The sequence below is a fragment of the Onychomys torridus genome, chromosome X (assembly GCF_903995425.1).
Source record: "Onychomys torridus chromosome X, mOncTor1.1, whole genome shotgun sequence".
NCBI lineage: Eukaryota > Metazoa > Chordata > Mammalia > Rodentia > Cricetidae > Onychomys > Onychomys torridus.
Genome location: NC_050466.1, coordinates 89,207,484 through 89,230,654, shown reverse-complemented (window position 1 = coordinate 89,230,654; position 23,171 = coordinate 89,207,484). Strand labels below are relative to the sequence as shown.

The window sequence follows — 23,171 nt, the reverse complement described above, 5'->3', positions numbered from 1 at the left end:
CTATGCTGCTAAACACAGGGAACGAACGTTTTAGCTACAAAGTTTAATGGGATGCTTAAATGTGCCTTGCTATAAAATTGTCATCCACCTCAGCTCATACTCCTCCAGAGTTAGGGACCTCTTCATCTCGCAAAAAGTCCATTTTGACTTATGGTCCATCAGTTCTATTAGAAAGTAAATTTCTGGTATTGAGCTAAAATATGTCTCCCTATGGTGTCTATGTGCTTCTGGGTCCTGATTCTGTCCTTGAACATCCATCACACCATCTGATCATCCTGACTTATAACACCCCGTCATAGCTATATGAACTACATTGCTTTGAATCTTCTCTTCAACTGTTTCTTATGAGTCCTGGCTTCTGGCGCCACCCTGTCTATGCCCCCCTTAACTGGAACCTGGAACAGGATTCCGTTGTAAAGATACAGAAAGAGAGACCAAAAGTCTCAATAGCAACTTGGTCCCAGGGCTGGAGACCTGGTTCTAAGTGCTTGTCCAAGGAAGCTCACTTTAGAAATACGGGGTTTCTTCACCTAAGTTCATCTGAGGACTCGTTCAGAACCTGATGCTTCCCACTTTTGGCAAAACAAGGCAGATTTTAAGCAGTTGGTTGGTTCCTAAGCAATTCTTTTATCAACCAAATCTTTCTTGAATATTTTAGTCTTTTTAGTAACTAGTATTGGATCCTCCCGAGGGAGGCCCCAGCAACAGCCGTGCTGGTGCCTGTCTCCCAGTACTCCCACATTGCCTTCCTTCATGCACACTGACAGATACATACTGCAACATTCCTTGTCAGTGACTGTCTTTGCTAACAGAGACCCTAGGTGGGCCAGCAAGGAAGGGAGCCCGTGAAATCAACACACACAATTCAAGAGCTTTTCTTACCAATTTAATAATTGTGATGAGAAAGCAATTAAGAGTAAACTTAATAAAGGGGGTGAAAGAAATAAAAGGAAAGGCTAAACAAGAAGATAGAGATTTGGGAATACACTAGAAGCCAGGAAGACATCCCATGCTCGTGAACCAGCAGAGTCCATATTGTGTGATGGCTATATTATTGAAAGGGATCTACAGAATCAATGTAATCCCCATCAAAATTCTAATAACACCCTCCACAAAAGAGAAAGAAACAATCCTAAAATTCATACTGAAACACAAAAAAACCTCTCAATAGCCAAATTAACCCTGATGGAAAAGAGCAATGCTGAAAGAATCACAGTATCTGACATCAAATGTAACTACTGGCGGTGGAGGCCCTAGAACGCCTTGAGTAAATGAGTGAAGAAGTCCTGAATAAATACATACTGTTTGACATGGGCACAGCCATGTCAATGACCAGTGCCTCAGACACATGGGAATGGCAAACCCCCTCCCACCCTCCACCCTGTGAGGCCTTCCTCTAGTCTAACTGTAATGGTGACATTGTGTGCAAGTGTTTGTGAGCAATTGACCAGTGTGGGCAAAAACTAGCAACTTCAACTTCCTCCTTCTGGGTGTTTACACCCTGAGACTGGTCTCCTCCAGAGTCCTCCTACCAAGGCTAGCTAACTCTTCCCTTTGTGCTGTACTTAATGATCGCCTGAGGTGCCATGTTGTTGTGCCATAGTCGGTACCACTCTATCAGAGTGCACGTGTCCCATCTGACCCAAGATTTTCTGTCCATGTGTCTGTTCTTTCTTGCCACTGGAGTCAGGTTTCCAGGACCAAGCCATGCAGGTTATGGTGACTGATCATTAGTAACTAAAACAACATGGTCTTCTCACAAAAACAGGCATACTCATCAATGGAATAGAATGCAGGACACAGATACGCCCACATGGCTACAATGAACTCATTTTTGATGAAGAAGAAAAAAAAAGGAAGAAAAAAGAAAAAAGAAAAAAAGATGGAGAAAAGATAACACCTTTAGCAGATGATGATGAGAAAACTGGATGGCTACATGTAGAAAAATGAAGCTAGATCCCTCTCTCATCTTGTACAAAAATCAACTCAAAATGCATCAAAGACATTAATGTAAGATGGGAAACGTTGAAACTTCCAAGAGAAAAGAAAATCAAGATATAAGCATAAGCATGACTTTCTGAAAAGAACTCCAATACCACAGGAAATAATTTTAAGAACTAAAATATTAGATTGCATGAAATCAAACAGCCTGTGAACACAAAAGGAAATGATAGAATGAAAAGACATCCTACACAACAGGAGAAAAAATCTTTGCTACCTATACACACAATGGAGTAATTATTGATAGAATCTATGAATTAAAAAACTCATCCAATTAATACGTGGACAAGTGAATTAGCACACGTCTTAAAAGAAGTAGTACAATATAAGTGGTCAGTAAATATATAAAAAATGTTCAACATGCTTAGTTACCAGGGTAATGCAAATAAAAACTACATTGAGAATTTCATCCTACTCTAGTTGAGATGGCTATCATTAAGAGAACAAATGGCAACAAATTCTGGTGAAGATGAGGGAAAAGGATTCTTTATACGATGCTAGTAGGGTGGTAAACTAGTGCAGCCACTAACTATGATCTGGCTATACCACTTCTGGGTATATGCGTGAAGAAATCCAAGTCGGCATACCACGTGTTTAATGTGGCACTGTTCACAACAGTGCAAGTTTGTGGAAGAAGCCTATGTATCCATAGACAGATGAATGGATAAAGAAAACATAACACACACACACACACACACACACACACACACACACACACACACACAAAATTAAAAATAACGGACCTACCCAGCTATATACCCGGAATGTTATAATAATGACTGGTCTGGCAAGATATGCCCCAATGGTGCAATAGTGTTAGAAATGTTATGGGAATAACTAAGCTTTCTTATTGGATTTAAGGTCCACTCTACAAGACAGAACTCATGTCTGGTACTGTTAACAGGCCAAAAACCTATGATTGGCTAGGTCATAGGTGTAGTTTTTTTTTTTAAACTCTTTTGGCTCTTTGCTCTTTGCTGGGAGCCTGCCATCCAGTTCCCCCTAAAACACACACACACACACACACACACACACACACACACACACACACACAGTCTTATTATTACTTGTGAATTCCCAGCTTTAGCTTGGCTTAGTTATAGCCAGCTATTCTTAAATTATCCCATCTACCTTTTGCCTCTGGTCTTTATCTTTCTCTATTTCTGCATATCTTTTCTCTCCTTCTTAGTCCGTGTCTGGCTATGTGGCTGTGTGGCTGGCCCCTTCTTTTCTCACTCCTTGTTCTTTTTTTCTGCTGGATTTCTCCTCCTATTTATTCTCTCTACTTGCCAACCCCAACTATCCTCTCTCCTGCCTTGCTATTGACCATTCAGCTCTTTGTTAGACCATCAGATGTTTCAGACAGGCACAATAACACAGCTTCCCAGAGTTAAACAAATGCAACATATAGCCTTAGGGGAGACCCCCATACTGTTATTCTGCTAAATGGCATATTAATAAACTGCTACTAATTTATTATCATTATACCCATAGATTAGTTCATCATTCAGTTATCACCAGAGAAGCTTCCTTTTCTAAGTCCATATATGCTATCTTATTTTTTGAAATTATGTTATAATTACATTGGTTTCCCTCCCTTTCTTCCCTCCCTCCAGCCCTTCCCATGCATCACCCCTTGCTCTCTCTCTAATTCATGGCCTCTATTTCTTTAATTGTTCTCTCTCTCTCTCTCTCTCTCTCTCTCTCTCTCTCTCACACACACACACACACACACACACACACACACACACACACGCACACACACACACACGCACACACGCACACATTTATTAATACAGAAGCACAACCTGCTCAGTTGGCAAGTTATTTGTGCATTTATTATTTCAGGGCTAGTCATATGGTATTAGATAACCAGTTGGTGGGGCTCTCTCCTGGGGAAGAGTACTTCTCTAGCTCTCCTGCCTTAGTGCTTGTGGTTCTTTGTCTAGGGTTGAGGCCCCATGAGATTTCCTTCTTCTATGTTAGCATGTCTATTGATGTTGTCCTTGTTCAGGTCTTTTTTAGGCAGTCAGGTTGATGAGATTTCATAAGTGTAGTTTTTTTCCTGACATTCGTAAAAGCCATAAAGAATCATATTATTTATCTACCTAAATTACACACACACACACACACACACACACACACACACACACACACACACACACGTGTGTGTGTCTATGTGTACATATACATACATAGTCTAAATGAGAATTTCTCTTCTTGGCTGACAATGCTCCCCCAACACCAGGCACTAGGCATGAGAAGCTCTTTTTTTGAGTTGTTGGTCAGAGCTGTCCAAGAAGGTCCCAAACCATTCTAAGCTATTGCAGTTGCCCCAGGCTGCCTCCAAGAGGTGAAAGTTTAAGTCTCTACTGAAGACACCAAGTGCTTTGAATGAAGGACCCGAATGAAGGACCCGGAGAATCTGAGCTGGTTCTAGCCTCCTCCCTGAGGACTAGATTTCATGGTACTAGAAGTGTCATACACACTTCCAAGCGAGGGAAGCAATCAGTAGTCCCACATAGCTACAATGCCCGTGAACTAAAACAACGACCAGATGGCAAACTATCCCTGAGGGTGCAAGAGTGGCACACAAACCTTGATGGTGACCAACAGCTCTCTGATTGGACTTAAAGCATTTTCAACTAGAGGTAAATCATACTTGGTACTGGAAACCTAGCCAGCTACCCAGAGCTAGCGGAGCCATGGATCTTGGAGGAGAACCGACAAGCCTGATTACATGCAAAGTACTTATCCTTATACCAACAGGTAAGTGGCCTCTAACCCCTCATCAAAAACGTGGCTCCTTTTCAACAAACAGAGACCATTCTAGAGAGCCACAACCAATCAAAATGCAGAGGACAAGTGACTGTGTGGTGCCTAACCCCAGCTGATACATCTGCAATGCAATTCCTGCACCTAAAGCTCAGGGATCATAGCAGAAGAGGGTTAGAGAGGTCGTAAGAGTCAGAGGAACGGGAAGTGTGCTGTTTCATCTCCTAGAAATGTCAGAGAAGCCCCTTTTCACAGTATTTGGTGATAAATGCAGAGACTCACAACTGGTCAGCATGAAGACACGAAGTGCTCAGGATCACTGGGGAAGCAGGGGCAGATAGACTGTAAGAACCAGAGGTAGTGGATGTCTGTAGAGAAAGAAAGCGTGTTTGCTAGACATGATAGCAACATTGCACACATGAACTCACAGCAGCAGTGACTGCATACATGACCAAGTCAGCCAAAATCCCAGCATGGGGAGGAAAGGGACTCATGGGATTCCACTACCAGCTGAGGAGCTATTGACAACTGAGAGTTTCTCGGGGAAGGAAAGTCAGCTTTCCTCAGGGATTGCAGGCCTTGAGAGGCTAGCCCCCTGAGAGGCAAGCCCCGTGACAGCCTAGGCCAGTGAGAGGCTACCCATGCCCCAGTAGATGGTCCTACACACACACACACACACAGAGGCAGCACTAAGAGGACTCAGTGAGTTTTTTTTAAGTGCACATGAACTTGGGAATCAAAAGTAGTCGGGGGATAGGGGAGAAATTGGAGGGGAGGGAGGGGGTGGAGTTAATCAAAATGCATTACATATATGAATGAGATTCTCAATAAAGGGAAAAGGAAAGCAGATGGATAGAGATTAAACAGATGGGTTAAAGCTAATAACTTTTAGATGGTTAAGTGTCACAGTAGTTTAGTAAATAAAAATGAATTTAAAATATTATGATAACTTATTACAATCAGGAAAAGGGAAAAAAAGAAGGTACCTTTCTCTTAGAAAAAGCTGAATATATATGCTTTCTTGATATATCCCCTTCTGGCCTTGGTGAGATCAAGTAGCTTCACTCTCTTTCTAGCTTCTTCCTTCAAATCACAAAGGCATCCAGTACTGGCAATAACAGTGGTAGAAGAGCTGAACATCCTGCTTCTCTATGAGTTACTGTTTTCTCTTTGCATTCTATATAAACTTCGTGAAAGAACAGTCTCTAACTCCCTTGGGCCAGTTATTAACCACTGCCGTACACAAGCTTCTTTATGTGTAGGATGGGGATTCCAATAGTATATTATATATTACAATGGATAACACAATTATATTATGAATATTGTTATATAATACCATATATTAATTATTATAATAGTATATTATAATACTCATTGGACTAAGTAAATATAAAATTTAGTACTGTATTCAAAGCGCTTAATGCAATGTCTGGTACAGGCAGATACTAAACCCTTCCCTCAAGGCTCAGGGAGCTATGTGGAGGAAAATAAGTGGAAAAATTACAAGAGTCAGCGGTAGTGGATGACTCCAAGAAAACAGTGTCTTCCAGACGCAACAAGTCTGATAACACATGGGAACTCACAGAGACCATGACAGCATGCATAAGAACCACACAGGCTCAAGCCAGACAAAAATCTCAGAATGGAGACAAGGATGTGAGCACAAAGTCCCACCCCTAACCAAGAAGTTATTGGCAGCTGATAGCTGTCGAGAGAGGGAAACTCAGTTTTCTCCCATGGAATGACACATCAACTACATACCAGATCAGGCCTTAGGTGTAGGAGCAGTTGGCCAACACAAAACAGACTTCATGTTTTTGTATGTTTTTTCTTTTTCTTTTCGTTTTCTTTTTTGTTATAGTTTGGTGATTTTTGTCTTTTTTGTTTTTGTCTTGTTTTCTTAGAATTTTTCTTCCACAGCGAAAAAACATAAAGTGGGTGGGTAGGAAAGTAGGGAGAATCTGGGAGGACTTGAGGGAGGGACATAATATGATCAAATATATTGTATGAAAAATAACAATAAATATGTAAAATAACAAGTTAGTTTTGCAGAAAAATATGATTTAATTTGATGAATCTCTTATGATATAATGGCTCTTTATACTGATTTATTTTCATTAAAAAACAATACAGAAGGAAATGTAATATATAATCACTACCGATTATCTGAAGAAAATTCCACGCATTCTTTCAGAAACTAAGGGAAAACCCTCTGTTAGCTGTTGTTGTCTATTCCTACAGCACTTTTTCGATTCTCCTTGTTTGGTCCCTGGAGACTTCTTATCTATGTTTAGCCATGTGTCTTGGTACCTGTTCTCAGTATGGCGTTCTCATCTTGCTCCCTCTGTGGCTGGCCGGTGACTTCTGACTCTGTCTGCCCTTATCCTTCCCAGAATTCTTAGTTTGGTTTTCACACCTAACTTCCTGCTCAGCTACTGGCCTGTCAGCTTTTTATTAACCAATGAGAGTAATACATATTCATAGTGTAGAAAAGGATTGTTCCACAGCATATCTTCTAAATTCAAGGTGTGTGTGGGGGGCGTGAAATTACAGCAATGTCTTCTTACCAATGCCTTTACTTTCTACAGTTTCAATCAATCAAAGTTTGATACTAAATGAATTACTACATGAAAAAGTTACAGAAGAATTTACACTTTTTAATTAATTTTTGTTTTAATGTATAATTTTCCCTTAGTACTAACTATTGATAATCTTTTACTACACATAAATTATAAACTCTGTCACGGGTGTGATGTGTGGAGGATAGCATTATATCTCTCTCTCTCTCCACACACACACACACACACACACACACACACACACACACACACACACACACACACATATATATATATCAGGTTCAAGTATCCACTGAGGGCCTTGAAATGTGTTCCCCATGAATAAGTGGTGGTGGGGATTAGTGTACACTAATACTAAACATCTGACCTGGCCCAAAGAATACAAGTGGAAAGAACATGGGAAAAGGAGCAAAAACAACAGATACTGACTTTCCTCACTCTGGCTTCTATTTGTTTGTGTCAGTGGGGTTTCAGTTCTGTTTTTAGATAAGACATTATAGTGTGGATCTCAGATCTCTGCATCAGTAGAGACAGAAGAAGGGCATGGCTGTGCAATATGACATAAAACTCAGAAGCCACTGCGAGTCTGAATTCAGGGAAAACTAATATTGTTTTCAAATGTGGGTCTGGACTTTATTATTGCTGAGACTTGTGGCTTTCCTTGAAAAGGGGTGGGATGTGTACACGAAAAAGAGGGAGGCTATGTGTGCAGTTAAAGAGCTGTTTGCTGGAGGATTACAGGAAGAAGGACACAGATAGCAGGCCAGCACTCCCTGCATTGTCCTGTTGAGGCTCCTGTCTTGTGATTATCAAGCAAATATTCGGAGTTTGGCAACAACACTGTTAAGAATTTACTGCTGGCTGCCTGTCGGCACGCTTGGCTTGCTACTGACTTCATTGTACTGATGTATATTTACATTTTAAGTGCATTTATATTTTGAATAATCTGTGTATTCATACTTTGTACCTTAGCCACTGATTCCCTTTCCTTGTAGTTTCCCATTTGGTTTTATTTTCTAGGATTGTCTATACATCCCCCTACACACACACAGGTCTGATTTTAGTTTATCTCAGAGGTAAAAAATAATATTCAAAGGTTGCAGTTTTACCTGATGGAGAACTTAAGGGATGTTTTTGTAGTACTGGGAACAGTACCCAGGAGTTTTATACATGTTGGGCAATCACTCTACTACTAGTCTGAAGTGAGGGATGTTGGTTTTTTAAAAAATATTATAAATTTTATTTATGTTTATGTGGGTACGTACACTTGAGTACAGTTACCATGGAGGCCAGAGGGGTCAGATCCCTGGAACTGGCATTACAGGCTGTTGGGGAGGCACCTGAAATAATGTCCTCTGCAAGAAGCCTACACACAGTTCCTAGCCACTGAGCAATCTCTCCAACTCCAAGTGAGGGATTTTTCCCCCTGAGTTCTTCAGCCTCTGGCCTGTTGCATCCTTACACTCCACAGAAACAATTACTCTCCTCCTAGTGTCCATAATATTGTTCTCTCCTCCTGCCACTGCTGCTGCCTCAGTCCAGGTCAGCATCATGTGTTTCACATTAAGAGAAACCTCTCACTTCATCTTTTGGCTTCCCTTCTCTCCTTGCAAACTGGTCCCCACTCCCAGCCATGTCAGTGGACTCATCAACCCTAAACTAACTCTGATAGATCCTTTCTTCTGACAACTTTGTTTTGATGCAGGCTCTCACTAGGTAGCTCAGGCTGGCCTCCAGCTCACGAAGGCCTTCCTGCCTGACCCTCTTGAGTGCTGGGATTATAGGCATGTGCTACCATTCCCTGCTTTGAAGAATTTAATGGAAACTATTGACTATAGAGTAGGGTGTGTGTGTGTGTGTGTGTGTGTGTGTGTGTGTGTGTGTGTGTGTGTGTGTTTTAAACAGAGTGTTCTATCTCGGGTGGTGAAGGGAAGCAAAGCCAGAGCTTTATGCATACTAGGCAAGCACTCTATCACCTGAGCTACACCCCAACCCCCTTAAGAGTAAGGCTCTAAGCTGTTAGTACTAAGATGTTTTTATGCCCTCCAAGGGGAGCAAGTTGCAGAAACGTTTCTTATTTGAGTCTTGGAGTGGTGGCTGGGGCAGGGTCCTAAGGGACAGGCAGCTCACAAGGCTGCTGCACTAGCTGGTATTTAGGAGGTTCCCCTACATACTTCCTGTATGCACAGTGATGCTTGCACTCCTGGGAACAGACGAACTCAATTCACCTGAGACGGACATAGACTCCATAAATCTCATTTACTATACTTTAGGGAGGTATTCACTATGGAACCAGAATACACTGAGCATTGGTTTTTCAGTAGCTGGGAAACCTAGTAAAGTTGCTTCATTAGCATAGAATCAGCACAGGGAAACACTGTTGTTGCTACCTGTTTTTTTTTTTTTCCTTCTTTCAAATAAAATTCTGATTGAGCCTTTCTAAGAACTCTAAATGCATTTCCAGTCACAGGAGGGTCTTAATAGCCTCTTCCTAGGCACTGATTCAATTTGGTCACTTTCCACAGTAACTTCACAAGAGTCATCCTTAGTAAGTGCAGCCAGCAGACAATGGGCATGAGATGGTCCCAGCTCCAAAATAACAGTTAAGTATCAAAGTGCACGAGTTCATCAAATCCTGAGTTTCATCCTGGGTGGGTGGACCTAGGCTGCTGCACTTTGATTGGTAGGCCTGAAGGGGGAAGGCTTTGGTGGTAGACCCCTTCCATTCCAAGAGGATGACAGAAAGATGGTCCCAAAAGCAAAGTGAAATATTTTTGAGGGTGAAGGGAAGCACATTCTAGAAATTCAAGCACTACCACTCCATGTGTTTGCCTAAGTCTGCTCACTCCCTCCCCTTCAGTGCGCCTTGCAGAAATCCAAGCTCACCTCTCAAGACTCCCCACTGTCCTGTGCTCTATCCAGGCCATTCCCATCCAATTTCCACTTGGGATGGGGAGGGGGTCACTCAGATCTGTAAGGCTTTCAACTCAGGTTAGGCCTCATTGGAAACTATCCAGGGCAGTTTTAGCCACTTTTAGGACTCCTTGCTGAATCTTCTTTAGCCCCCGCCTAACAAGCAGTGTTAGAGCTGTTCTATTTTGTTGAAGTGAAAAGGATACTCAGGAGAAGAAGCTATTTCCAAGTTCCCTCAAATATTTCAGAGGCACTGTTTATGCACTTGAGAATATGTCCCTGCCATTCTGGGTATCCATTAGAATAGGTCCCTTGAGTGACTCTCCAACTCAGGCTGAAGTAGCCCTTTTGTACTTAGGAGCAAAGGCTGAAATGAACATGGGAGTGGTGGGGTAGCTGCTTCTTCAGCTCCACCAAACTCAAGATTGGGCAAGGTTTGGGAGAGGATTGGCATTTATGTGGTCCCAGAAAGAGGATCCAATTGGATCAAAGAGGCCTAGAGAACCTTCTCCAGACAGCAGAGATCTCTGTTTTATCTGTCTTATCTGTTCGCCTTTATATTAACTGTATAAAATATGGGCTTTAGTCCGGCCTGTCCACACCTGTGTATAATGTACTTTGATCATGTTCATGCTTCTATTACCTCTCTCGTCTGTGTTCCTTTTCTTCCTCTTCCTGAGTAGTTTCCCGCTTACTCTCATGCTTTTGTTTCTATTGGAGAACAGTTCAAGATCTAGGAATAGGCAGTAACTTTCTGAATAGGATTGTAACAGCTTAGGAAATTGTAGCAAGATTTGACAAATGGGATTGTATGAATTGCAAAAGGTTTTTCACAACAAAAGAAACAATTAGGGTAGAAGAATGGGAAAAAGATCTTTGCCACCTATATATCTGGCAGGAGATTAATATCCAGAATATATAAAGAACTAAAAAAATAATTAAAACATCAAAGCACAAAGTCATCTAATAAAGACGTGGCAGTGGACTGGAACAGACAGTTCTGCAAAGAAAAAGTACCATTCTCCAAAAATACACCAAAGTTCAGCATCATTAGCCATCAAATCAAACTACATTCAAACTTCATCTTACTCTAGTTGGGCAACAACAAATGCTTCCCAGGATGTGAGGGCACGCTTATACACTGTTCCTGTGAATGGAAGTAAGTGAGTCCCCATAGTCCTTTAAAAAGTTACACCAAAGTTATACCTGGCTCTGCTCTACTTCTGTTGGAAGTATATCTGAAGGAATCAAGAGCAGAGTATAACAGAGGCCTGTGCTCATCCATTTAAAAACATTTTTTTATAGACAGAATCTTACCTGTGGCTCTGACTGGTTTAGAATGCCCCGTGTAGATCAGGCTGGCCTCAAGTTCAGATAGGTTCGCCTGTCTCTGCCTCCTGAGTGCTGGGATTAAAGATGTGCTCCATACTTACTTGGCAGGGGAGATACCATGATCACGAAGGTGGTTTTCCCAGGGCGAGGCTTATCCATTGCACTCTGGATGTGCTGACCCCTGCGATTTCCCCAAATGCAGGAAACTCAACTGCATAATTTGTGGTAGTCGGGGACTGTGTTCGCACTCTCCCCTGTAAAAAAAAAAAAAAAAGATGTGCTCCGCCTTGCCCAGATAATGCTCACCCACATTATTTGCAGCACTGTTCATAGTAACCAAATTATAGAATCAGCCTAGATGCCCATGAGCAGGTGAATAGAATATTTGTACATTATATAGTATGTTATTTGCAGGAAAATGGATGGAATAAGAGACCACCAGGTTAAACAAAATTACCTGGGTAAGGAGGACAAATATTGAATCTTTTTTCTGTTCATTCTCTGCCCTCAAGCTAGAGAAACCTCTCTTTTTCTTTTAATTTCTCAGGTAAGAGAACTGGGATGCTTCTAAGGCCCCGTTGGGTGCTTGAATGACCTGAAAACCTCTTTGTGAGATGCTGAGACTCCAGTTCCAGTAACATAGACATTACCTCCTGGTGAGATGATTCTGTATAAATCTGACTATCTCTGATTATCAGAATGTTCTGTTTTATGTCAAAACTGCTCTGTTATTACTTCCACCTGGTGTAATTGTGGAGCGACATATAACATTTAGAGGCATATTTTAGGTGTGTGTGTGTGTGTGTGTGTGTGTGTGTGTGTGTGTGTGTGTGTGTGTATTTACATGTGTTGGGAGGGATCATAGAGAATAATCTAGATTAGTAGTTAAGTTTTTCCCCCAAATTAATTTATAAGCAATAAACATATCCAGGAGATGTATTTTTTTGCTCACAGTAAAAATGGGACTTGATGGTAAATGCAGATTTGCATAATTCTAGGTAAAGCCCATTGAACATGAAAAGAGGGGAAATCCAGAAAAGAAGGTATCTTCTATTTCAGGGCTTCATAACCTTTCCTCACTTATGATCCTTTCTAGCCTAATATATCTTTACAAGACCCCCAAGTACATAGACATATAAAACAGGGACACAGATGAAACAGTTACTGGTAGTGACTACTAAATATTTGAAATTAAGTCTTTGGTATACATAATTTTATCATCTATTAAAGATGAAAGCAAATTTACATTAATGAGATGGATGTTCTTATTTATTTTTACATAAAGAATTAAATCTTGGGGTTGGATATTTGGCATTGTAGGACTTAGAGCACCTTCAACATTTTTCAGAGTTTATTAATATTTTGACTTTATAATTATCAATGTTATGAATGCTGTTTTGTACAAAATGGCAGAAGTATGTTTGGAGCCATTTTAGAAAATTTTGGAAATTCTGTTTTGGTCCCAGGCCAAAAGTCATCTAATATTTTTTAAAGATTTATTTTTATTTTTATTTATGTGTACGTGTACGTGTTTGTGTGAGTATATACTACATGTGTAGGTACCCTTTGAGGCCAGAAGGTGTCACCTCCCTTTAGAGGTATAGGCAATTGTGAGGCATCTGACATGGGTACTAGGAAACCAAATTGGGTCCTCTGCAAGAGCAGTAAGTGCTCTCAACATCAGAGACATTTCTGCAGCCCTAAAAACCCCTTTAAAAGGGGAAATTCAAATCAGCAACTCAAAGAGCAAGTTTAAAAATCAAATATTCTGACACAGTATTTTCAAAAGATATACTAATGAAATATTCACATGCTGAAGAATGATGATAGAGAAATATTATTTTTGTTTTCCATAATTAGACCATTATGTTTCTATAGGACAGAAAACTTTATATGTGCAGTAAGAACACTGCAATTCACAGCATACAGTGAGTAGTGCTGAGTTCGAGTCTCAGTGTTTCAGGGAAGTGTTTGTTGTGTGAATGGTGTGACAGCATGTACCGTGCAGCGTGCACATGGCATGTGTTTGGAAACAAGGCTGTACTGAGGTTGATGATGTAAACACCAGGGGTTCATTATGTATTTGAGTTTAAATTAAAATTTTGTCTCTTCTTGTTCAGAAACCTCTTATTATTGCTGATTGTTTTTTGTAACCCTCACAGTTATGAAATCCCATATGGGGTTATGACCCATGGTTTAAGAAGCTATGTTTATTCTAAACTAGGTATGAGCTACAGTATACCAGAGCCTTACCATTTCTAGGTGCAAAATAATTTAAACCAAAGTAAAAATGAAAACCCCAGAAGAAAGTGCACAGCCTGAGTCCCCTCCCCCTACAGAAAGCCAGGAAACCATTTTCTGTTACCTTGTTTTTCTTTCTTTCTTTCTTTCTTTCTTTCTTTCTTTCTTTCTTTCTTTCTTTCTTTCTTCCTTCCTTCCTTCCTTCCTTCCTTCCTTCCTTCCTTTCTTCCTTTCTTTCTTTCTTTCTTTCTTTCTTTTTTGAAAAGTAGCCTAGAAAACTATGTCTACAAGGCTACTTAATGGTTCCCACTTGCCTACAGGTCAATTTCCAAAGGCAAACACCTTTAAAGATTTATTTATTTATTATGTATACAGCATGCAGGCCAGAAGAGGGCACCAGATCTCATTACAGATGGTTGTGAGCCACCATGTGGTTGCTGGGAATTGAACTCAGGACCTTTGGAAGAGCAGCCAGTGCTCTTAACCGCTGAGCCATCTCTCCAGCCCGCGTTTCCTTTGAAAACAAATCTTCTAAACAAGAGAACAGGGGCTTGCTCTTTGTACTAGCTGATACTTTTATGACGTTAGCATACGCCTATATAATTCTCAGTAGTCCAGCTCAAAAGGGAAATGTTGTCTCTGATTTACCCTCTAAGAGAAGACAAAATGGTCACCTTTACTCTTTCTTTCCTGATTTTTTTGTTGTTCATTTAAAAAACCTCTATCTATTTTAAATGGATTATGGTAGTTTTTACATTTCAAAGCTTCTCTTCAAAGAATTATACCTATCAGAGAGTCTCACTTCAAAAAAAGGTCCAGGACCATTTTTATACGTAAATTGATTATTTCAAACTTCCAAGGAGCAGATAAGTCCTATGGTATTTAAATATTTCACAGGAAAAACTTTTAAGAAACCATTGCAGGTAATTTTTGGTTTTGTTTGTATAATGTATGGGGGAGTGTGCTGGAGAACCCCAGGATTTTCTGAATGCCAGGCAAGCACTTTACTGAAAATCTATATCCCTGGCTCTCTTTTATACTTTTTTATTTTGAGAAAGAGTCATGTTTAGTGGCCCAGACTCTAGAATTCATTACCCTCCTGCCTCAGCCTCTCAAATATTGTGATTACAGGCCTTCACTACCAGGTCCCACCTATTTTTCCTTTCAGTTTTTCAGAAGTTACATTTTTATTATTTTAAAGTTAGCATAGAAAATGATGAGTCTCATTATGACATATTCATATATTATGTTGTACTTTTTTCTTTCTCATCTCTTCCTGCTGCCCTCCATCATCACTCTTGCTCTCCCACCCCTTCCTGGTCCTCTTCCTCACCCCAAATAATTTTCTATTCTGCTCTCCCAACTCCATGTGCAATCAGTGCTGTACAGCTTAGGTGCATGGATGTAGGGCCATACACTGGAGAACAGGTTCCCTAACTGGGCTACTTCTCTCAAGAAAATGGAACTCTCCATACTCCAGCAACACCCAACAGATAAAGCTCCGCAGCTAGGGGTTGGGTTTCCTGACTCCTTCCCCTATCCATGTGGGATTTTGACTAGCTTGGTCTTGTGGAGGTTTTTGTTTGTTAGTTTTTTGGTTTTTCAAGACAGGGTTTCTCTGTGTAGCCCTGGCTGTCCTGGAACTCCCTTTGTAGACCAAGTTGGCTTTGAACTCAGAGATCCGTCTACCTCTGCCTCCTAAGTGCTGGGTTTAGAGGGGTTTGTCACCACCACTCAGTGATCTTATGTAGGTTTTGTGCAGGCAACCAGAAGACACTCTTTTTGCAGCAGTCTTTATGCCCCCTGTTCTGTAATATTCCATGTGAGGATGGGCATCCGTGATATAGATGTCTGATTAGGGACAAGCACTCCACAGTTACACCATTCTCTGCACTCTGACAGATGGGCACCTGTATTAGTTGCTATCTGCTGCAAAACGAAGAACCCCATCCCCCAACAACAACAAAGTGAGTGTGGAGTTTTAGTTTGGAAAGATAAGAAAGTTCTAGAGATGGATGGTGGCAATGGTTACAAAACAATGTGAAAGGACTGGAGGGATGTCATTGAACTGTAACTTGAAAGTAGTTAAAATGCATGGGGCAATAATGCTGTTCAGCAGTAGAGTGATTGTGCAACATGGGTTCAATCCCCAGTACCACAAAGCCACACACACACACACACACACACACACACACACACATCATCATCATCATCATCATCATATTAACCAAAATAAGCCAGATTCAGATAAATATCGCATGTTTGTTTCTCATATGTGGATACTGTATTTTATATATCAATAAATATATACTCATGTGTATAAAATCATATCTGTTATGAAAGTAGAAGGGAGACTATTTGGGAAAAGGAAAGGCACCCATGAGAAGAGCAGGGAGGGAGAAAAGAAAGAGCATGGGGGTGTCTACATGGTCAAAGCACCTGATATGCATGAATTAAAATGTCTTTAGGAAGTCCATCACTATGTACAATGAATATATACTAATAACATGAATCAATTTCATTAAAATAAAAACCCATTCAAAAGTAAACACAATAATTAAAATGGTAAATTCTATGTTATATATATTTCACCATAATACAATAATTCAACTATACAGCACAGTACTAGATTACTTAAAATCTGGGCCTAGTAGTGCACTACATAGCTTAGTGGTATAGACCTTGTCTATTCTGTACCAGGCCCTGGGTTCACTCCCTAACAATGCAAAATAAAACTACAGAAAACAAAGGAGAAAAACGTAAAAGTTTACTGTTTTCCTCCTTCCATGCATTTCTTCCTCTCCCTCAAGGTAATAATTCATGTGACTTTTTTTTTTTATTTATTTCAGCTTTCTTTAGATATTTGCCATGGTAAATAATGTTGTGATGAACATCCTTGAAAGATAACCTTGTACAGTACATATCATATGAAGTGTATTGGTATCTCAGAGCCATATGCTTTTTATTTTGTTGATTAGGTTTAAATTAATTAGTAATTGTTCTTTATTCATATGGTTCCAACTATCAAATTCAAAAGACTATACACAAAAAAACTTCCTCCTATTATCCCCTTCAAATGAACTGTCCTTTCTCAAAAAAAAAAGTTATCATTTCTGAAACATATTCAAGTCATACAGTGTTTATTCATAACTATAGAAATACAAATAATGGTGGCTTATGCAGTTTCAATTTGATGACTATTGACAAATTGCCCTGCAGAGTCTGTGCCTAACTGCTATCAGCCATGCTTCCGAACCAGGTCTGAACAGGCCTTGAACACAGCATATTATCATGCTTTGCTTCCTTGCCAATCTGACTGGTAAACGCGGGCTCTCCTTTCATTTGTGCTTACTTGATTTGTATTGTTAGGAATAAAACAATGTTTACTTAGGCTGAGAGAGCACCCCTGGCTCCCTCTGCATCCTCTTTCATCCTATCTCCTCCACCATCTGGCTAGACCGAATAGGGAGACATTCTGTTCTTTTACTCCTTCCTGCCTGCTCTGGTCTATGCTTCTTTCAATCACTCCAGTGACCATGTTACCTTCTATTTCTCAGTCTGTCACCTCCATGATGGTGAGTGCCGAATCTTTCTAAGCTACTGTTTGTCACTGTGCTCTTCAGTAAATGCTGAATGAATGGATGAATGGACAGCTAGCAATTTCAGACTAAGGTCACTGAAATGCAGTCATTCTGTGCGAATGATTGTAATCTCTCTATTATGTCATTATCTTCTAAGAATGCATTATATGCAGAAGATAGCACTTCAAGTTCACCATGAAATGATGGATTCTTCAGTAAACAGTGTTGGGCTAATTGTTAACTACTGCATTTGGGGAGAAAAATCCACATCCTTACCTTAAACCCCAATAATCCAGGTAGATATATTGAGTATGGCTGAAGATAAAGAGAAAGCATCAAAATATGAAATACTCACAAACATGGATCTCTCTCGATATCACCTCAGAACCGGGAAATCTTCCAGATAAAAACCTTAAATAGATAAATTTCATTACAGTTTAAGAAGTTAGCATGCCAAGAGAGAAACAAATCTAAAAGGCTAATAATGTATGCCCAAACTATCTTTTTTTAAAAAACTTTTTTATTATATTTGTGTTTTAATTTTACACATCAGCCATGGGTTCCCCTGTCCTCCCCCCTCAATACAACCAAAAGAAAACCTGTCAGAATCATTAAAACAGAGACAAAAGAAAGCTTAGCATGCAGAAGGCAGGCGTGCTGCTGGGAGTTTAATAGGAGCCAGGCTCCAAAGGGAGTTCTAGGGTAGTCTGGACTACAGAATGAGACCCTAGCTCAAAAAATCTGAACAGGAAAAAAACTCCAAGGAAAAGACAAGCATCCACAGAAAACTAAGGAAAAGTTAAGACTAGACAACAAATATATACCCCTGTAGCCATCAGGCAGACATGCCAACAACTAAGATTATTGATTATTTGATCTCACTAGGAATCAAGGAAGGTCAGCTCATACTATTTTCACCTACAATTTAGCGAAGGTGATAATTTTCCTTGCTGGCAACTACATGGAAGTAAAAATTGGTAGCATCTTTCTTGAGGGCAATTTCCCGGTATTATTGAAAGTCTTTCCTTTTGACCTAGATCATTTTGAGAACTAACGAAAAGGAAATCATCAGGAAACATAAAAAAAGATTTACTATAAGGACATTCCAGTGGCATATTTATAGTAGTGAGGAATTGAAAGCAATCTAAACGTCCAACAACAGAATTGGATAAATAAGTTATGCTCCATTCATAGGCAACAATGTAGGCATTAAAAACATCAGATTGGGATTGGCAGGATGGCTTAGGAGGTAAGGGCACCTGCCACCAAGCCTTATGACAGGAGTTCAACCCCCAAGACTCACATGGTAGAAGGGCAGAACAGACTTTTGCAAATGTGCTGGAGTGACCACATACACATGCATGCACAAGTGCACAAAATACGAATTTAATAACATTTTAAGAACCATCATATTGAAAACTATTTAAGGATTTAGGGGAATGCTTATAATGTAATGTTTTTAAAAATCATGTAATAATAGAACAGTGCCAATTTTGGTTTGTAAACATATGAGTTTATTTTGTATTTGTATAGAAAAAGCCTGGAAGGAATATACTCTGGTCTGAGGGGTCTCTGCAAGCAGGCTATCTGGTTCCCAGGCAGACTCCAGTGGAAACTATGGTGGCAATCGTTGGGAAAGATGACCCTGTGAGGGGTTTTGTCTGCATGGCAGGACCTGTGGGAAAAGGTCAAGTGGCTCCAAAATGCCACTATGGACAAAATCAAGAGGTGACTGCTGCCAGAACTGATAATCCATTTCTTGGGCACCTATATAGAGATTAAAACTAACCAGTACCTATTGGACAACTTCTATGTATACTCACTTAGTGCCTCTAATATCCTCAAGAGGTATATAGCTCAGGCAAGTATTAATCATGCCATGTTATCTAGGAGGAAATGTCAAGAAAGATTAGGTAACTTATCTAAGATCGCAAAACTAGAAACTGGGTGGATAAGTTAGACTTCAAACCTTCAGAGTCTAAGTATGCATACACTTAGTAAAGCAAGAAGAACGAAGGCATGGTGATGTGTCAAAAGAAAACAGGAAGTAAGTCCATAAATAAATAAGTGAAAATTACTTCTGGAATTCGGTCCCTTTGAGACTAGTGTTCTATGTATTTCGCATATATAAAACTGCTCACAATAGTCTCAGTCCAGGAAAAGAACAGGGTACAAATACCTCATGTCCAGATTATACAGTAAGGATCCTTGATTTGTGTCCTGAGCATGATTAGAATCTAGCCTGAGTTACTACTTCCCACTCACTCCTACCAAAGGCAGACACAGTGGCAGTGGGCCAAGTCAGATCCTAAGGGTTCCCAAGATAGGAGCAGTTATTTCTCTTGTATGCAGGAACAAGCCATAAAATTTACATCTTTGGTGACACCTGTTGTAGAATTCTTTGGGTAGAGGCTGGGCATGGTGGTACATATCTGTCATTCTATCACTCTAGACAGAAGGATCTCAAGTTTGAGCTCAGTCTGACTGCCTAATGAATTTCAGGCTCCCCTGGATATATGAGATCACGTCCTAAAAAGAAAGAAGTAACCTGGGGTTATGGTGATGTCCAGGCCATATTTTGGTCCATGGTCCTACCAAAGCCAGGGTCTGTGTGGACATCTGTGACCCATGTTGCAATCAAAGGCCACATGGAAGCCTGGGGTCTGGGCTGCAACCTGTGGCCTTGTGGGTGTCGGAGGACCATGCGGTCACTATAGCCACACTGATCTAAGTGGCCTGTGCTGCCACCTGGGGCCATGGTGACATCCAGACACCGCTGCTGCTGAGGACCATGCCTGAGTCCATGGTCCTACTGCAGCCATGGTCTATGTTGAAGTTCGAGGCTTATGTTGCCACCAAAGGTCATATGGAAGCCCAGAGTTGGGGCCTGAAACCTGTGGCCTTGTTAGTGTCTGGGGGTGTGCTGCCACCAGAGCATCCTGATGTGAGTAGCGGGTGCTTCCACCTGGAGCCAGGATGTCATCTGGGACCGAGCTGCTGCCAAGGTCCATGGTCCTGCTGCAGCTGGGGTTTGTGTTGATGTCTGTGATCTGTGTCACCTCAAGTGACCATAGGAACCATGCATGATGAAATCAGAGCCATGCTGAGCCAGCCACACACTTCACTGACTCTGGGAAAGCTGGCCCTGCCACTTGCTGGGCACTGCAGCAACAGAGCTGGTCCCAACCCTCAAGTAAGAGCTGCTCCCTGCCCCTTCCTCCACCCCCAGCATTCAGGAGAGATGGCCCCAGCCCTCAACACGGGCTGGTTCCACCCCCTTACCTGAGCTGGGCAGCCCCAGTGGCCTGGACTGATCAGCTCAGCTACCACTCAGGCCCACAACAGGCCTTGGGTTGGCCCACCCTAGCATTTACCCCATCTAGGACCTGCTGGAGCTCGTGAAGGGAGTTGTCCTGTGGAGCAATAGCCACAGGATCTCCATGACTTGTGAGGATTTCCAGTGAGGATCCAGTGATGATGGTATACCAGAAAGCAGAGGCCTTGAACTAGACCAGTGACTCATTGCAATGAACATTTGCTAGTAAAGCTGATGGGACAAAAGGGTATACTATGTGACACACTGTGGCTCCCCATGCCACCAGGATGAATAAAGAGGTGTTAGAGAAGCTGGAAAGATGAAGGAGCAAAGAGGGTTTTGTTTGTTTGTTTTTACTTGTTTATTTGTTTGCTTAGATTTAAAAAATTTTTTGGGGGGGGCGCTGCAGAGGTGAGGGGAGGATATGGGGGGATTGGGAGGTGAGTGGGATTGGGGTGCATGATGTGAAATTCCCAAAGAATCAATAAAGAGGCCGGGCTGTGGTGGCACACGCCTTTAATCCCAGCACTCGGGAGGCAGAGGCAGGTGGATCTCTGTGAGTTCGAGACCAGCCTGGTCTACCAAGTGAGTTCCAGGTCAGGCTCCAAAACTACACAGAGAAACCCTGTCTCAAAAAACCAAAACCAAACCAAACCAAAGCAAACCCAATAAATAAATAAATAAATAAATAAATAAATAAATAAATAAATAAAAAGAAATTATGTTAAATTTTAAAAAAGAAAGAACTATTCCTTGAATGGCGCTGTTACCTTTGCCACCGCATAGCCTGTGCCCGCCCTGGGCGGTCAGTGCCCACCCTGGGCAGTCAGTGTCTGCCCTGGGCAGTCAGTGCCAGCCATGGGCAGTCAATGTCCGCCCTGGGCAGTCAGTGTCCACCCTGGGCAGTCAGTGTCCGCCCTGGGTAATTAGTGCCAGCCATGGGCGGTTAGTGCCCGCCATGGGCAGTTAGTGCCCACCCTGGGCATATGCCAGTGTATCCTTCTACAACAGTTTCCAATCCTCAGACTCTGGCCATAGCTAGTGTGTCCGTAGCCCCGAACCTCTTGCCTAGCAAGTACCTACTTCCTCCAGTAATCAGGTAGTCCCTTCCCACTTAAAAGCCAGGAATTCCTTTTTCATCCTAGGCCAATTATCCCCTGTCCTAACCAGGCATCCTTCAGCCTGCCTTTCACCTACCCCCGACAGCCCTTAGCCTGCTCCTGCTTGTCCCTTTCCTCACTCACTCAGCCCTTCTTTAGTGAATTTGTCTTCATCCCTTTATGCCTTTTGCCATAGCCAAGCTCCTTTCCTAAGCCTATTCTCAATCTGGTCCCCTTTCTGCTAGGCATATAACTTCTTGTAGCCCTTCAGTTACCAGGCCACATTCCTCCGCCCTTGTGTGGCAACCTGACTAAAGCCCTGTAACACATTCATTACTCCTCCTTGGCCTGTGTTCCAGGGACAGGTAGGCCCTGTAGCAGGCTTTCTTAATTTAGCAGGTTTTCTTGGACTGCCAGCCCCCAGTCATGAGATTTATTATTAGTTATGGAAGCTCGGCCTTAGCTTAGGCTTGTCCCACTAGCTCTTATAACTTATATTAACCTGTTTCTCTTCATCTACTTTTTGCCTCAGGGCTTTTTAACCTTTCATTCTGTATGTCCCACTTTCCCGCTTCCTGCATGGCTGCCTGGCCCCAGGCGTCTCCTTCTCTTTCTCCCTTGTTCTCTCTTTTCTCCAGTCTTGATCCCTCTTCCTACTTGTTCTCTGTGCCCGCCAGCCCTGCCTATCCCTTCTTCTCCCTAGCTATTTGCCAGTCAGCTTCTTTATTAGACCAATCGGGTGCCTTAGGCAGGCAAGGTGACACAGCAACACATCTTTACGTAATTAAACAAATGCAGCAGAAACAAATGTAACACACCTTTATATAGTTGAAGTAATAGTCCACAACAAAGGTAACCTTTTCCAGTTTGAACTAGCATCTCTAGCTTGCACCACTTCAACCATAGAGGAACTTGATCCCAGCCAGAATCCTTTCATCTTCCAGGAACTCTTAAGCTGTATGTGCTGGATAGTTTTTTGTCAACTTGACACAAGCTATAGTCATGAGAGGAGGGAACCTTGATTGAGAAAACGCCTCCACGAGATCAGGCTGTATCTACTAGATACAGCTTCCAGAATCATCTAAGCAGGGCTCATAGGGGCTCACAGAAACTGAAGCAGCAATCATGGAGCCTGCATGGGTCTGAGCTAGGTCCTCTGCATATACCTTATGATTGTGAAGGTTGATGTTCTTGTGGAACTCCTAACAGTGAATGTGTGTGTGTGTGTGGGGGGGGGTATCTTTGACCCTTTCCTCCTACTGCGTTGCCTCATCCAGGCTTGATATGAGGGTTTGTGCCTAGTCTCATTGCAATTTGTTAAGCCGTGTGTGGT

The 23,171-nt window shown here is 41.6% G+C and overlaps 1 non-coding gene across 1 annotated transcript; it reads left to right on the top strand.

The window, feature by feature from the left end:
* Positions 1-11,693: 11,693 nt before the first annotated feature.
* LOC118574924 lies at positions 11,694-11,857 on the top strand. The gene has a single exon (XR_004943799.1). It is a non-coding gene; the product is annotated as a U1 spliceosomal RNA (small nuclear RNA).
* The last annotated feature ends 11,314 nt before the right edge of the window (positions 11,858-23,171 follow it).